The sequence below is a fragment of the Trichechus manatus genome, unplaced genomic scaffold (assembly GCF_000243295.1).
Source record: "Trichechus manatus latirostris isolate Lorelei unplaced genomic scaffold, TriManLat1.0 scaffold00053, whole genome shotgun sequence".
Lineage (NCBI taxonomy): Eukaryota > Metazoa > Chordata > Mammalia > Sirenia > Trichechidae > Trichechus > Trichechus manatus.
In genome coordinates, this window is record NW_004443989.1 from 11,970,915 (window position 1) to 11,986,725 (window position 15,811).

At 45.8% G+C, this 15,811-nt stretch overlaps 1 protein-coding gene across 1 annotated transcript in view; it reads left to right on the forward strand.

The window, feature by feature from the left end:
- Positions 1-1,692: 1,692 nt before the first annotated feature.
- The window catches only part of ACSF3 (acyl-CoA synthetase family member 3), a 91,571-nt gene continuing 77,452 nt past the window's right edge, over positions 1,693-15,811 (forward strand). Inside the window, exon 1 of the mRNA XM_004377806.2 lies at positions 1,693-1,808. The gene's annotated coding sequence lies outside the window, so the exon portion shown is untranslated. The remainder of the gene's footprint in view (positions 1,809-15,811) is intronic.

Sequence of the window (15,811 nt, forward strand, 5' to 3'; positions counted from 1 at the left end):
TAAAAGTAAAAAATTAAATTAATAAATTAAAATAAAATAAAATTAAATAATACAATAAGATAAAATTAATAAAACAATAAACTAAAATACTCCTTCCTTAGGCACACTAGTCTTCTTCCAAGTGTCCAGCAGCCACGAGTGGCCAAATGGCGCCACCCAGAGCCTTTCCACATTGTAGAACGACAGATGGACAGGTGTATCCTGGTTCTTAGTAACAGCCAACCGGGCACAGAACAGTGTAACAACATTGAATTTTACCTGAGTCCCTTGACGTTGGAAAAAAAAGCCAAGGTTAAGAAATCCCCCCATCCTTTGTGCTCTGGAAAATGGCTGACTGCAAAGAACCACCGTTCCCAACATGACCTTGATAAAACTCAAGATACTCCCGTTTACCTGCGCCAGACACAAACCAAAAACCAAACCCCTTGCCACTGAGTCAGTTCAGAGTAGAACTGCCCCGTAGGGTTTCCAGGGCTGAAATCTTTACGGAAGCAGACTGCTGTATCTTTATCGCTAGGAGCCGGTGTTCAAACCACCAATCCTTCTGTTAGCAGTCGACTGTTTTATCCACTGCACCACCTGTTAAAAAACCCGTTGCTGTCCAGTCGATTGCAACTCACAGCGACCCTATAGGACAGAGCAGAGCTGCCCCCATGGGGTTTCCAAGGCTGTAAATCTTCACAGAAGCAGACTGCCACATCTAGAGGGACAGCTGGTGGGTTCACACCTCCGACCTTTCGGTCAGCAGCTGAGCGCTTAACCACTGCGCCACCAGGCTTTGAACCCTCCAGATTCCCATTCTTCGCCTCATAAATAATTTGGTGAACTGCTTGTGTCTACTGACCAATTAGAACAAAATGCCTGCTAACCAAACTGTAATTGAGCTTCTCCCCTTCCCAGTGGGCGTGGGCCCACTCTCAGCCTGAGCCAGCACAGGGCCCTTCCTTCAGGGCCCTTCCTAGGAACAGACTGGCCTCCTGGTAGAACCTTCTCTGATCTACTATCTGATCACACCACCCTCTCATTGCACTTTGCTACACTCCTTCTTTCATCCCTGGGTGGTGTAAATGGTTTGCGCTTGACTAGTAGGTGAAAGGTTGGCCCTTCGAACTCAACCAGCTGCACCATAGAAGAAAGGCCTGGCGATCTACTTTGGTAAAGATCACAGCCATGAAAACCCTACGGAGCAGTTCTACTACGTAACACTTGTGTTGCAGTGAGTCTGAATCGGAACGGACTTGAAGGCAATGAATTTTTCACTCCTTTATAAAAGAAGCCTTTTCTTCTAACCCTCTAGACGCTTGCAGATTTTATGCTCAGAGCGTTCTTCCGATTGTAATACTCCCCCTTCCCCCTCCCGCCAATAATCCTTTTGAATAAAGTCTCTCCTTACTAAGTCCGAATTTGTTTTTCACAGTGTTTACTCTCTACAAATACTTTTCAGCCTCTCCGTGTCGGTCCGCGCCGGGCCCAGGACAGCGCCGCAGCCCTGAGCACTCGGGGGCCGGGGGACAGGAAGCCCGGAGAGTACCCTTCAGGCCTCCGACACCCCGCAGGCGCGACGGTCGCGGCGTTCAGGAACCCGCCCGGAACCCGCCGCCCCGGCGCCTCGCCCGAGTGGGGACACAGTTCTGCGCCGGACGCGCCGCCCTGGGGCCGCACTTCGGCGCCGGACTGGGGCTGCGCGCGCCGGTTCCGGTCCAATCCAGGCCTGAGCGACCCACAGAGTCCCGCGGAGGAGTGCGCAGTGGACGCCGGAGCGAAGGTGGTGCAGGAGAAGGAAGACGGACTCGCGCAGCCCGGCTGAGGTAGAGCCGCGCCGCCCTCTGCCTTACTTCGTGGCCTGGCGTCCCAGCCCTTGGCGGTCCCCTGAGCCGTGCTGGCCTTGAGTGGACAAGAGTACACTAACTAGTAGTCTTAAGTACGCTACGTAGACCCCGCGCGCCTCTCCAGCCGGCGCGGCCCTTGTTCGCGCGCTCCGCGTCCTTCCCACCCTAGCTGTCAAGACCATCCCAGCACACCTGCCCGCCGTTTGGTCGGTGCGGGGAATGTTCGCCCCCGCCCAAGGACACGAAGTGTCCACCCGCTAAGGTTGGGGCCGGATGAGGGCGAGCGTTGAGGAGGCACTCGCTGGGGCCTCCCCTTCAGCTCGCTCTGACCGCACGGGGGGTCACTGCCGGCTTCTCATCAACACCGACTGTCCTTACCGACTCTTGCATCCTGTTTTCCTTCCCTGCTCTCAAAGGCCTCCAGGTTCTGTGCGGGAAGCAGAGCACACAGTCTGGTCAGGCAAACTGCACTTGAATCTTCCCTGCCACTTACTGGCATGTGGCCTTGGGCGGGTTGTTCACCTTCATGGGCCTCAGTTGCCTCGTTTGTCCAGTGGAGAGGACAGCACCCACCTCGCAGGGACGTTGGGGGGGAAATGCATGTAAAGCGGGTAGCATAGACTGACTCATGGCAGCTGTTCAGGAAGTGACACTGAGGCCATTGAAGTTAGTGAGGTCCTCAGTCAGTCGTCATTAGAGGTAATTTTTTTCTCTTGTGTCTAAAATTTGTTTCCATTTCCTGTTGCTGTTGCCATGGAGTAGGCTCCAACTGGAGGCAGCATTATGTATAACAATGAAAAATGACCTTGTCCTGCACCATCGTCACAGTCACTGATATATTTGAGGCCATTGTTGCAGCCACTGTGTCAGTCCATCTCGCTGAGGTTTTCCCTGACCCTCTACCAACCACGATGTCCTTTCCTAGCAATTGATCTTTCTTGATGATGTGTCCAAAGTAAGCAAGACAAGAGGCCCACAGAAATCAGCCCTAAAGTACCTGGCCCCTCCCCCATTTTATTTGTTTAATGTCTACTCTGTACACCCTTTAGTGATTCGAAGCCAGTCTAGCTCCTTCAGGGAGGTAGATCTTTAAACAAACAATCTCAATATTCAAGTGTAGCAGAGAGACCTGGAAAGAGGGAAGACTTCAAAGAGAAGGTGATAATCTGAGCTGGGCTTTGACTGATGGTTAGGAATTTGCTACAAAGGGATGGGAAGTTCAGAGGTGGGAGCAGGAACTTCGAGTTTGGGGAGTCTAGGGAGAGGAAGGAGATGTGTGTGGTGGGAGCCGAGGCTGTGGCCAGGGCATTACCGGGGGCTGGAAGGGTTTTAAGCAAAGGTGTGACCTGATCACGGTGTGAAGTATCATTCCACGCGTCCTTACCGTGACTATTGTAAGCTGAGGATTTCCCTTCCCTCTTTTTCCCGCCGAACCTTCTCCTCAAGGTGGACTGAATTGGTGGACTAAACGGTGGCTTGAAACAGCAGAAGCTTCACTCTTCCAGATGGCAGTAAAAAAAAAAAAAAAAAAAAAGGCATTTTGCATCCTTGTATGGATATGGGTTTCAGGTCTGTGCTTTCCCTTTTGTTTTGTGTTTTTATTTGAATGAAGTCCTCCTGAGTGTACTGTGAATGTCTGTCACTTAAAAATATCATTTTGGAAACAACCCCGAAAACCCTAGGCATCACATTGAAATGACTGCCTTCCACTGCAGGAATAGGGCTGTCCACATCCTACCCCTCACCCTCATCAAGCATGCTGTCCTGGGGTCCGCTTAAAGAGGAGGTTGGAGGGGGGTGTTGGGTATGGTGTGAATAGATCAGGTGCCTTTTTAGTAATTTAGAAATCAGTCACCTTCATTTGAATGCAAGTATCGTTCTTATGGGGTAAATTTGCTGTGTGGTTGTGGTGAGCTCCCATTGGACAAGTCACCATGGAAGGAGAGTATGGACATGTGGTGCCCATCCATGTTCATTCTCACCTTCCTCTGTGAGGTAGGAGTAGAGGCTTGGACAGAAGGTAAGAGAACTAGTAAGACAGGAGTTGGCATTCAAGTCGAGGTCTAATTGGACTCTGGAAGCCATGCTCGTGACTAGAGTCCTCGTTAAGATATAAAAGGTGTGATCTGCCAGTGTTTGCCCTTCAGGTTGTTTTTTTTTTTACAACTATGGTTATACTTTGCTCCCACGGCAATACTGCAAGGAGCCTTTCCTGTCGGTCTGTGCTCACCCGCAGTCAGGCCAAGCAGCTACCTGATGCCCGCTCTGTGTGTGCCTCACCTTCCTGAGAATAGGGGTTTCTGTAACGCTGGTATGAGCATCTTGTATGTACACTTTTGTGTGCCTCTTGGTAGGTGTACAGAGGGTATACCTTAGGATAGACCTTAAACATACTACCATAGGAACAAAGGGGTTGCATTTCCTGTTTTCAGGGTTTTCACTGCATATTCCAGTTTTGACGTAACTGTGGAGTGTCCTTTCCAGATTGTGGACTCGATGCCCCTGCTCTGTGTGCAGTGGAGTTTAATTCACGTATGATGTCATCTCAGGACGGTTCCTCACGATGCAGCAGATCTTCACAAACGCCCTTCACTTGTCGTATGGCAGAGAGGGTCCGAGTGTGGGGCTGGCTGGACCAGGCAAGGGCCTCCGCTCCTCTTTTTTTTCTTTCTTAGTTGTGCTTTAGATGAAGGTTTACAGAGTAAATTAGTTTCTCGTTAAACAATTAATATGTATATTGTTTCGTGACATTGGTTGCCAACCCCATGACATGTCAACACTCTCCTCTTCTTGACCTTGGGTTCCCCATTACCAGCTTTCCTGTCCCTTCCTGCCTTCTCATCCTTGCCGCTGGGCTGGTGTGCCCATTTAGTCTCCTTTTGTTTTATGGCCCTGTCTAATCTTTGGCTGAAGGATGAACCTCAGGAGTGACTTCAGTACTAGGTGTCTGGGGGCCTACTCTTGGGGTTTATCTAGTCTCTGTCAGACCATTAAGTCTGGTCTTTTTTTTGTGAGTTAGAATTTTGTTCTACATTTTTCTCCAGCTCTGTCCAGGACCCTCTATTGTGATCCCCGTCAGAGCAGTCAGTGGTAGTAGCCGGGCACCATTTAGATGTGTTGGACTCAGTCTGGTGGAGGCTGTGGTAGTTGTGGTCCATTAGTCCTTTGGACTAGTCTTTCTCTTGTGTCTTTGGTTTTCTTCATTCTCCCTTGCTCCAGGTGGGTGAGACCAATGGAGTGTCTTAGACGGCTGCTCACAGGCTTGTAAGACCCCAGATGCTACTCACCAAAGTAGGATGTACATTTTCTTTTATAAACTGTATTATGCCATTTGAGTTATATGTCCCCCAGGACCATGGTCCCTAGCCCTTAGCCCAGTAATTCAGTCCCTCAGGGAGTTTGGATGTGTCTGTGAAGCTTCCATGACCTTGCCTTTGTCAAGTTGTGCTGACTTTCCCAGCATTGCGTACTGTCTTACCCTTCAGCAAAGTTACCAGTTAATCTATTGTCTAGTGTTTTTCGCTCCCCACCCCAACCTTCCCTAGTAACCTTCCAAGATTGTTTCTTTCTGTGTATAAACTGTTTCATGAGTTTTTGTAATAATGGTCTCATACAGTATTTGTCCTTTTGTGATTGACTTGTTTCACTCAGCATAATGCCCTCCAGATTTATCCATGTTCTGAGATGTTTCACAGATTCATCATTGTTCTTTATTGTTGCATAGTATTCCATTGTGTGTATGTATGTACTGTAGTTTGTTTATCCATTCATCTGTTGATGGGCACTTAAATTGTTTCCATCTTTTTGCTATTGTGAACAATGCTGCAATGAACATGGGTGTGCACATGTCTATTTGTGTGATGCTCTTATTTCTCTAGGACATATTCCTAGGAGTGGGATTGCTGGATCGTGTGGTATTTCTATTTCTAGCTTTCTAAGGAAGTGCCGTATCATTTTCCAAAATGTACCATTTTACATTCCCACCAGCAGCGCATTAGAGTTCCAAACTCCCTGCAGCCTCTCCAACCTTTGTTGTTTTCTCTTTTTTTTGATTTGTGTCAGTAATGGTGGGGTGAGGTGGTATCTCATTGTAGTTTTGATTTGCATTTCTCTAACGGCTAGTGATCGAGAGCATTTTCTCATGTGCCTGTTGGCTGCCTGAATGTCTTCCTTGGTGAATTGTCTGTTCATATTCTTTACCCACTTTTTAATTGGATTATTTGTCTTTTTGTTGTAGAGGTTAGATTTTCCTGTAGATTTTAGAGATTAGACGTTTGTCAGATTTGTCACAGCCAAATATTTTTTCCCAGTCTGTAGGCTGTCTTTTTATTCTTTTGGTGAAGTCTTTTGATGAGCGTAAGTGTTTAATTTTTAGAAGATCCCAGTTACCTAGCTTATCTTCTGTTGTTTGTGTATTGTTAGTTATGGTTTGCATCCTATTTATGCTGTGTATTAGGGCCTCTAGCATTGACCCTATTTTTCTTCTATGATCTTTATAGTTTTTGATTTTATATTTAGATCTTTGATCCATTTTGAATTAGTTTTTGTGTATGGGTTCTTTTCATTTTTTTACAGATGAACATGCAGTTTTGCCAGCACCATTCTTTAAAAAGACTCTTTTCCCCATTTAGCGGACTTCAGGCCTTTGTTGAAGATCCCTCGAGGGAGCCCACTGGTGTGGTGGCGTGGACCGGAGAAGTGGTTCCCCAGCCACGCAGCACTGTGCGGCCCATCTTGAAGGAGCAGAGATGGCACGTCGCCAGATGTTTAGGAGAAAAGAAGGGAACGATGGTAGAGAGAGACAAGAAACTGAGCAAAGAAAAAAGAAATCCTCAAGGGAGCCCACTGGCTTGGCGGCGTGGACCGGGGAAGTGGCTCCCAAGCTGCTAGGCACTGCGCAGCCTATCTAGAAGGGGCGGAGATGGCATACAGCGCCAGGTATTCAGGAGACAGAAGAAGAAGGTAAGTAGGGAGAGACAAGAAACTGAGAAATGAAGAAAAACAAAAGGGAAAAAAGAAAATGAAAAAGAAAAAAAAATTGGCCCCAGGGATCCCACCAGCATGGCACTGTGGACTGGGGAAGTGGTTCCATAGCCAAGCAGTGATTCACAGCCTGTCAAGAAGAAGCAGAGATGGCACGTGGAGCCAGGTGTTCCAGAGAAAGAAAAGGAAGGAGTTGAGAGAGAGGAAAGAAATCAAAAGAAGCTGAAAAAAGCAACAACAGCAATAAAGAATGGCACTGAAGGAGCTGGCTGGTGTGGGCGAAGCGAATCCAAGCTGCATGGAGCCAGCACCTCTCCAGGCGAGGGACCGCAGCCCACTGGGAAGCGGAGGAGGCTGAGCGGGGGAAGAAGGGTGGGGGGTGGGAAAGCGTGTATTGCTGGTTACTGGGTGCTCTGTCTCCTGCTGGGAGCTTTGTGAAGCTGCTTTCCTGTACTTCCTGTCTGCCGATCTCCGACAGGAGTCCAAGACGGCAAGTCTGTGCTGCGTTAGCTGATAGGGGACCTCCACTCTGTATCTCTCCTCGATCTCTGTACTCTGTCAGTTTCTTATTCCATTTGGTGCTTGGTTGAGTTATGTCTTCATGTGAGGCTTAGGGTTCCAGAATTGATGATTATCTCTGTTTTACTTAGTTTTTCAGGTCTTTGCTGTGGAGGGATGGTGTGATCCTTCTGTCTATAGCGCATGTTAGCTCCCGCCAGGTTCTGAGGTCAGGTAGTGCGAGTTCATTTTCTTCAATAGTGCTTTACTTATCTGGGGCCTCTTTCCTTTTCATATAAAGTTAACGATTAATTTTTCTGTCTTGTTAAAGAATGCTGTTGGTATTTGAATCAGAATTGCTTTGTATTTGAAGTTTGCTTTGGGTAGAATTGACATTTTCACAATGTTGAGTCTACCTATCCATGAGTATAATATGTTTTTCCATTTATGTAGGTCTCGTTTGGTTTCTTGCAGTTGTGTTTTGTAGTTTTCTTTGTGTGGGTCTTTTATATCCCTGGTTAGATTTACTCGTAAGTATTTTATGTTTTTAGGGGCTATTATAAATGGTATTGCTTTCCTGATTTCTTTTTCATAGTTCTCTTTATTGGTGTATAGGAATCCAGCTGATTTTTAATGTTGATCTTGTATCTTGCTACTCTGCTGAATCTTTCTGTTAGTTGCAGTAGTTCTCTCATGGAGTCCTTTGGGTTCTCTAGGTATAGTATCCTATCATTCACAAATAGGAGTAGTTTTACTTCTTCCTTACCAATTTGGATGCCCTTTATTTCTTTTTCTTGCCTTATTGCTCTAGGTAGGACTTCAGCACAATGTTAAATGGTAATAAGAGGCATCCTTGTCTTGTTCCTGTTCTCAGAGGGAATGTTTTCAGCCTCTCTCCATTAAGAAAGATGTTGGCTGTTGGTTTTGTATAGATGCCCTTTATTACATTGAGGAATTTCCCTTCCATTCCTATTTTATTGAGAGTTTTTATCACAAATTGGTGTTGGACTTTATCACACGCCTTTTCTGCATCAGTTGAGATGATCACATGATTCTTTTTTTTTTTTAATGTGGTGGATTACATTGATTGATTTTTTCATGTTGAACCATCCTTGCAAACCTGGTATGAATCCCACTTGGTCGTGGTGTATTATTTTTTTGATATGATGCTTAATTTCTATTGACTAGAATTTTGTTGAGAATTTTTGCATCTATATTCATGACAGATATTGGTCTGTAATTTTCTTTTTTTTTTTTTTGTGACGTCTTTGCCTGGTTTTGGTATTGGGGTTATGCTGGCTTCATAGAATGAATTCTGAAGTATCCCACCTTTTCTGTGTTCTGAAATAGTTTAAGTAGTACTGGTACAAGCTCTTCTAAGAATGATTGGTGGAATTCTCCAGGGAAGCCATCTGGGCCAGGGCGTTTTTTGTTGGGAGGTTTTTTTTATTATTACTTTTTCAATCTCTTCTCTTGTTACAGGTCTGTTCAGATTTTTGACCTCAGTTTGTGTTAGTTTAGGTAAGTAGTGTGTTTCTAGATATTTGTCCATTTCCTCTAGGTTTTCAAATTTCTTGGAGTATAGTTTTTCATAGTACTCAGGATCCTTTTTTTATTTCAGTTGGGTTGTTGTAATGTCCCCCATTTCATTTCTTATTTGGATTATTTGTGTCCTCTCCTGATTTTCTTTTTTCAATTTGGCCAATGGTTTGTTGATTTTATTGATCCTTTCAAAGAACCAACTTTTGGTATTGTTGATTCTTTCTATTGTTTTTCTGTTCTCTATGTTATTTATTTCTGCTCTGATCTTTATTATTTCCTTTCTTCTGGTGGCTGTGGGCTTCTTTTGCTGTTCTCTTTCTGTTCAAGTTGTATAGCTAATGTTTTGATTTTTTCCCTTTCTTCTTTTTTGATGTGTGCATCTGTTGCTATAAATTGACCTCTGAGCACTGCCTTTGCTCTGTCCCAAAGGTTTTGATATGATGTGTTTTCATTCTCATTTGATCCTAGGATTTTTTTTTAATTCCGTCTTTGATTTCTTCTGTTACCCAGTGGTTTTTAACCAAGGTGTTTCCATGTATTTGATTTTTTTCCCCTTGTTCTTCCTGTTATTAATTTCTACTTTTATGGTGGTGTGATCAGAGAAGATGGTTTGTATTATCTCAGTGTTTTGGATTTTATTGTGGGTTGCTTTGTGGCCTAAGATGTGGTCTATTCTGGAGAATGTTCCACGTGCATTAGAAAAGAATGTGTATTTTGCCACTGTGGCATGGAGTGTTCTATATATATCTATGAGGTCAGTTTGGTTGCTTGTGGCCTTTAGATCTTCTGTATCTTTGTTGAGTTTCTAGATGTTCCGTCCTTCACTGAGAGTGGTATGTTGAAGTCTCCTGCTATTATTGTGGAGCTGTCAATTTCTCTTTTCATGGCTGTTAGAGTTTGTTTTATGTATTTTGGAGCCCTGTCATTGGGTGCATAGATATTTATTATGGTTATGTCCTCATGGTGGATTGTCACTTTAATCATTATATAATGTCCTTCCTTGTCTTTTATGGTGGATTTTGTTTTAAAGTCTATTGTACCTGAGATTAGTATTGCCACTTCTGCTCTTTGTTGGTTGTTGTTTACTTGATATATTTTTTCCATCCTTTGATTTTTAATATATTTATGTCTTTCTTTCTAAGGTGTGTCTCTTATAGACAGCATATTGATGGGTTCTGTTTTTTTAATCCATTCTGTCACTCTCTGTCTCTTTATGAGTGCATTTAAGCTGTTTATGTTCAGTGTGATTATTGGTAGGTGTGTTTATTGCTGTCATTTTTTAGTACTTTTTTGTGGTGCTGACATTTTCTTTGTTCCTCTTACTCTTCTGTGCTGAATTTCTTTTGTTTATGGTTTTTTTGTTTGTTTACTTCGTTTTTATACATTTTGTGTTTACGGAGACTTTTTTTCTTTATTTTGATGAGTAAGTTGTTAACTTTCTTTGTGGTTACCTTGAAATTTACCCCTATCTTCCTAAGTTTAAACCAGTCTTTTGTTACTTGATATCACCTTGACATCCTCTCCATTTGAAAGTTCTATACCTACACCATTATTCCTTCTTTTAATGTTCTCACATTGTTGTCATTTACAGATTGACCTTTCTGGTTCCCTGTTGTAAATCTTTTAGTTTTGTTTTATCCTTGAGAGTTCATTACCTAGGTTGGTATCTGGCTGATGCTCTCCTGTGTGATAGATTCAGGTTGTTGTCTAATGTTGTTGGTTCTCTAACCAAAGGACTCCCTTTAATAATTCTTGTAAGTTTGGTTTGGTTTTCACATGTTCCCATAATTTCTGTTCATCTGGAAATGTCCTAATTTTGCCATCATATTTGAGTGAGAGTTTTGTGGGATATATCATTCTTCATTGACATTTTTTTTTTGTTTCAAGGTTTTATATATGTCATCCTGTTGTCTTCTGGCTTGCATGGTTTCTGCCGAGTAATCAGAGCTTAGTCTTATTGTTTCCCGTTTGTCACTTTTTGTTTTCTCGATCTGCTCTCAGGATTCTTTCTTTGTCTTTGGTTTTAGTGAGTGTGATTATGATATGTCTTGGTAATTTTCTTTTGTTGGGGGGGGGGTCTGTCCTTTAGGGGGTTCATTGAGCTTCTTGGATGGTCGGCTTTTCATCTTTCATGATATTAGGGAAGTTTTCTGACAACAAATCTTCAATGATCCTCTCTGTGTTTTCCATTTTCTCCCCCCATTCTGGAACTCTGATCACATGCAGATTTTTGCTTTTGATTGTATCCCACATCATCCTCAGGGTTTCTTCATTCTTTTGTCTGATTTTTCCTCAGACAAAGTGGTAGCCAAGGATTTGTCTTCAATTTCACTGATCTTGTCTTCCATAGTTTCAAATTTATTCCTAAACCTTCTATTGCACTGTCCATTTCTGAAATCTTTTTTATCTTTGCAATTTCTAATTGCTGTTTTTATATGATTTCTAGTTGTTTATTTTGACGTTTTGTTCCTGTATTGTTTTCTGAACTCTTCCATTGCTTTGTTTGTGTTTTCCCTGATTTTGTCTGTATTTTCCATGATTTTGTCTATTTTTTCCTTATTTATGTCTGCATTTTTCTTCATCTCTTGGAGAACCCTGAATATTAGAGTTTTGAATTCCATCTCAGGTAATACCAGTGCTTTTCTCCTACTGGAAGGGAATCTGGTGTTTTATTTTGGTTGCTTTCTGGAACCATCCTGTCCTGTTTTATTAATATGTTTTGATATTGTCTGCTGTCTCTTGGACATTCAGGAATTATTTTCTTCGTTTATTGATTGTAGATTTGTTTGTTTCATCCTGATTTTTTGTTTTATTTGGTTATTTCTGGGCAGGCAGGCTGGGCTTTGTTGCTTGCTTGCCTGTGGGCATGATACTTCTCACCACCTTGTCCAGGTGGGCAGGGCTGGTCACTCAGCTATGGTGCAGCAGGGCAGGTCCAGTGGGTGTGGAGGGGTGGGGATGGGTAGTTTGTGGCATCAACTGGGACTGTTGGGGCGGGGCCGGGGCAGTGCAGGGTGGGGTCCAGGGGACTGTGTCGGTATCACTCAGAGGCACGGCACTCGGCACACAGTGCAGATAGGCAGGAGGGAGGGGAGGGGAGAGAATGTGATGTGTGGAACTAAGTGGGTGAGTGAAAGAAGAGAGAGAAACAAAAGCAAAAAAAGGAAAAAAGAAAAAATATAAATAAAATGGCAGCACGGTAGAATTTAGCGGGTCATGACAGGATACACCTGGCAAGGCTATGTGCCGGTGGCTCTCTAGCCAAGTGGTGCAGCTCAGCCTGTCGAGAAAGGATGTGGGTGGTGCATGGGGCTAGGTGGGTGGGAGAAAGGAAAGGAAAGGGGGGAGAGAGAGAAGAACCCAACAAACAAAAAAAAATTAAATAGAAACAACAACAACAATAAAAATAAATATGGTGGGAGGGAGCCAGTCATTGGTGGCAGGGCAGAATTGGGGTGGCAGCGAGCTGATGTCTCTCTTGCTGGACAGCACGGCATGGCCCATCAGGAAGGGTCAGAGGCAGCGCAGGCCTAGGTGGGAGGGAGAAGGAGAAAAATTATATATATATATATGTGTGTGTGTATGGCACTGAGGGAGCTGGCCTGTGGGGGTGGCACAGACTCGGGGACGCCATGTGCCAGAGGCTTCCAGCTGAGCAGCACAGCACAGCCCGCCCAGAATGGGGGAGGGTGGTGCACAGGGCTAGGTGACTGGGAGAAAGGAAAGAAAGGAAGGGAGAAAGAGAGAAGAAACAACAACAAAAAAAGAAAAGAAAAGAAAAACAAACAAAAAAATAAATAAAATGGTGTTGAGGGAGCCTGGTGACGGCAGTGCAGACCCGGGGAGGCAAAGCACCAGAGTGATTCTCCAGCTGAGCGGTGTAGCATAGCCCACAAAGAAGGGGCAGGGGCGGTGCACGGGGCTAGGTGGGTGGGAGAAATGAAAAGAGAGAGAGAGAAGAAACAGAAAATAAAAAAACAAAGCAAGCAAACCAAAAAATATGGCACTGAGCCAGCTGATTGGTGGGGGTAGCACAAACCCGGGGAGGCCATGTGCCAGGGGCCCCCCAGCCAAGCAGTGCAGCAGGGTCTGTCGAGAAGGGGTGGGGATGGCACATGGTGTCAGGTGGACGGGAGAAAGGAAAGGAAGGAAGAGATGGAGAGAGCAGAAAAACAACAACAAAGAAAAAAATATGGCACCGATACAGCCAGATGTTGGGTGTGGCCCAGACCCAGGGAGGCCATGTGCCAGTGCCTTTTTAGCTGAGCTGTGCAACACTGCCTGTTGAGAAGGGGTAGGGGCAGCTAACGGGGCTAGGTAGGCTGAAGAAAGGAAAGGAGAGGGAAGCAACAAAAAAAAGCCAAAAACAAAAAAACCAAAAACAAAAATGGCGCCGAAGGGCTGGCCAGTGGGGGCAGGGTGGACCCAGGTGACAGTGAACTGGTATCTCTTCGGCCAAGTGACCTTGGCCTGTTCGAAAGTGGTGGAGACCAAGTAGAGGGAAGAAGGGTGGGGGGTGGGAAAGCATGTATCCCTGGTTACTAGGTGCTATGTGTGGAAGCTCTGTGAAGTTGCCTTCTCATACTCCCTGTCTGTGTTCCTTGATGGCTGTAGTCCAAGATGGCGAATCCATGCTGCCTTAGCTGGTAGGGGACCTCCACTCCGTAGCTCTCCTTGTTCTTTGTTCTCTGTCAGTTTCTTATTCCATTCAGTGCTTGATCGAGTTCTTTATTCCTTCATATGGTGCTTAGGGTTCCAGGATTGACGTTTGTATCTGCTTTACTTAGTTTTTTGGGTCTTTGCTGCAGAGGGACGACATGATGCTTCTGTCTGTGGTGCCATGTTCACTCTACCTCTTCTGCTCCTCTTCTTGTAACTCTGTGGCCTTGGGCAGTCACTCTGCCTCTCAGGTTCCGTTGGGAGTTGTTGCTGTGATTGCCTGCTCACTTGCCCACCCCCGGCCATAGTGGATTTATGGTGTTTGATGATATGCTCACTGTTTGGTTAAGAGATGCGAGGGAGGATCTGTCAGAATGTGCCATGTGTCCGCAAGGGAGATGGGACTTCAGAAGCCAGGGGGCCATGGGAGGCACCTCAGCTGTACACCACCCTCCGCCACCTGCAGCTCAGAAACAGAAGCCCCAGCAGGGAGGGCAGGTGCAAACAGCCCCTGCTTCTGTTTTCCACGGCAAGTCCCAACGCCAGCTTTCCCTGTTTCAAAGGCGGCCAGCCTCCTCTCTGAGATCCCTGAAGGTGCTGGGCTCCAGTTAGGGTTGTTGGAAACGGGTACTAAGGGAAGGGGATTTAGCCACTTTGGGGGTTGCAGTTGAGGCTTTGTGGGGACGTGCAGGCAGCAGCCCCTTCCTGTCACACGTACTGTGTTCCTTAGTACCCTGTAAACCGTCATCTCCAGTCAACACCCTGGAACATCTCTGGCTCTCTCAGCAGCAAAGATCTGGCCTTGGGGTGAGAGCCCAGAAATACCGTGCAGGAGGGTTTCTACTTGCAGATTCTCTTGTTTTCATTTCCCCCCTGCCTGCAAAGCAAATTGCGAAGAATTTGCTAGGAGTGAGAAAAGGAATCACGGTAAAACTGCCCTGGTTTGCTTCTCACTGGTTTACTTTCTTCCTGAAACTGGCATATTAGTATCTTATCACATTTCTTGTTTTCACTGGTCTGACCCAGCTGCTTTCTTATAATTCTTTATGGCAGCAGAGACCAAGGGCTTTGCAGACAGGATGAGGACCCCTCTCTGAGCTCCTTGCGGAGGGCAGGGCGCAGAGAAGCTGTGCAGCACACTTTTTGCTGCTTATCTGTTTCTCAGACCCAGAAGTAGTGTGGCCTTCCAGTGGGGCCATGTGTACTTGAGAGCTGACTATCTGGCGGAGCCTGATGAACAGTTAAGGAATATCCACGTATAACGGAGATAGAGGCTTTGAGGGGGCCTTGGTGCTCGCCCAGGTGGGCAAGAGGAGGGGGGTCTCTGAGGGTCCATGTTCTTCCCACCTCGGCAGGGAGGCAGGAGTGCTCCATCTGCTGGCCGGGGCAAGAAGCATTCCTCTAGGAGCCTAGTCCTGCCAACGCAAACAAACACACCAATACCATCGAGGACAACAAACATAATTCAGTTCTGGTAGTTTTTATTGTGTGGAGTTTGTTCTGTTAGGTAATTGTGAAGTGTTGTGTGTAATTTGTATTTTAAATGAAGATTAGAGAACATAACTGTTTAGTACATGTGACAAACAATAACACGTCAGTTTTCCCTTGTAGCAGGTTAATGAAAGAGGGAAAAGTGAGAATTTGTCAAAGAGCCCACATGTGCACTGTGGCGTGCGACATGGAGGGGTGTGAGACGGGTGAGAAAGTGAGAGAGGCAGGTGCCCAGTGCAGGCGAGAGGCAGGGCCTGTGGGACTGTGGCTCCCCTGCCCCCTCCCCCCACTTGGCATGGCAGAGACCCTTGCCAGGTGACTCCTTCAGGGTCCCTGGGCCTGTCAGAGCAGGGGATGGGATTTACAGCTTTTAGGTTGTGAATCTACCATGCAGGGTGTCTAGGGATGGAGGGAGTGGGTGTTTTAGGCTCAGGGCTTCGGCCCAGATGCCCTTGGCAGGCTCTCAGAAGTTCCTTTTGTCCAGGAGCACAGAGGACAGAGGGCTCTCCCCAGAGGAGAGGCAAACTGAAATGTTCTTGCTTCCAAAGGCCACACAGCAGGAATGGGCGGTTCCTGCAGGGACAGGTCAGGGGCTTTAGACCAGGGTCAGTGGTTGTCGTTCACCCCAACAACCGTGTTAGCTCTGGGGGCACCTGCTTATTACCCTGCACGGAGGTGGGTTCACAGAGGCCAACTGACCCTTGAGTTGAGTTGTAGACTTCACCTGTAAACAGCCGTTGGTCTGAAGCAATTTGGAAAGTGTTCTTGCCCTTTCTTGTGAAGTACCTGTGCCTGTAGGGGCCTTCGGG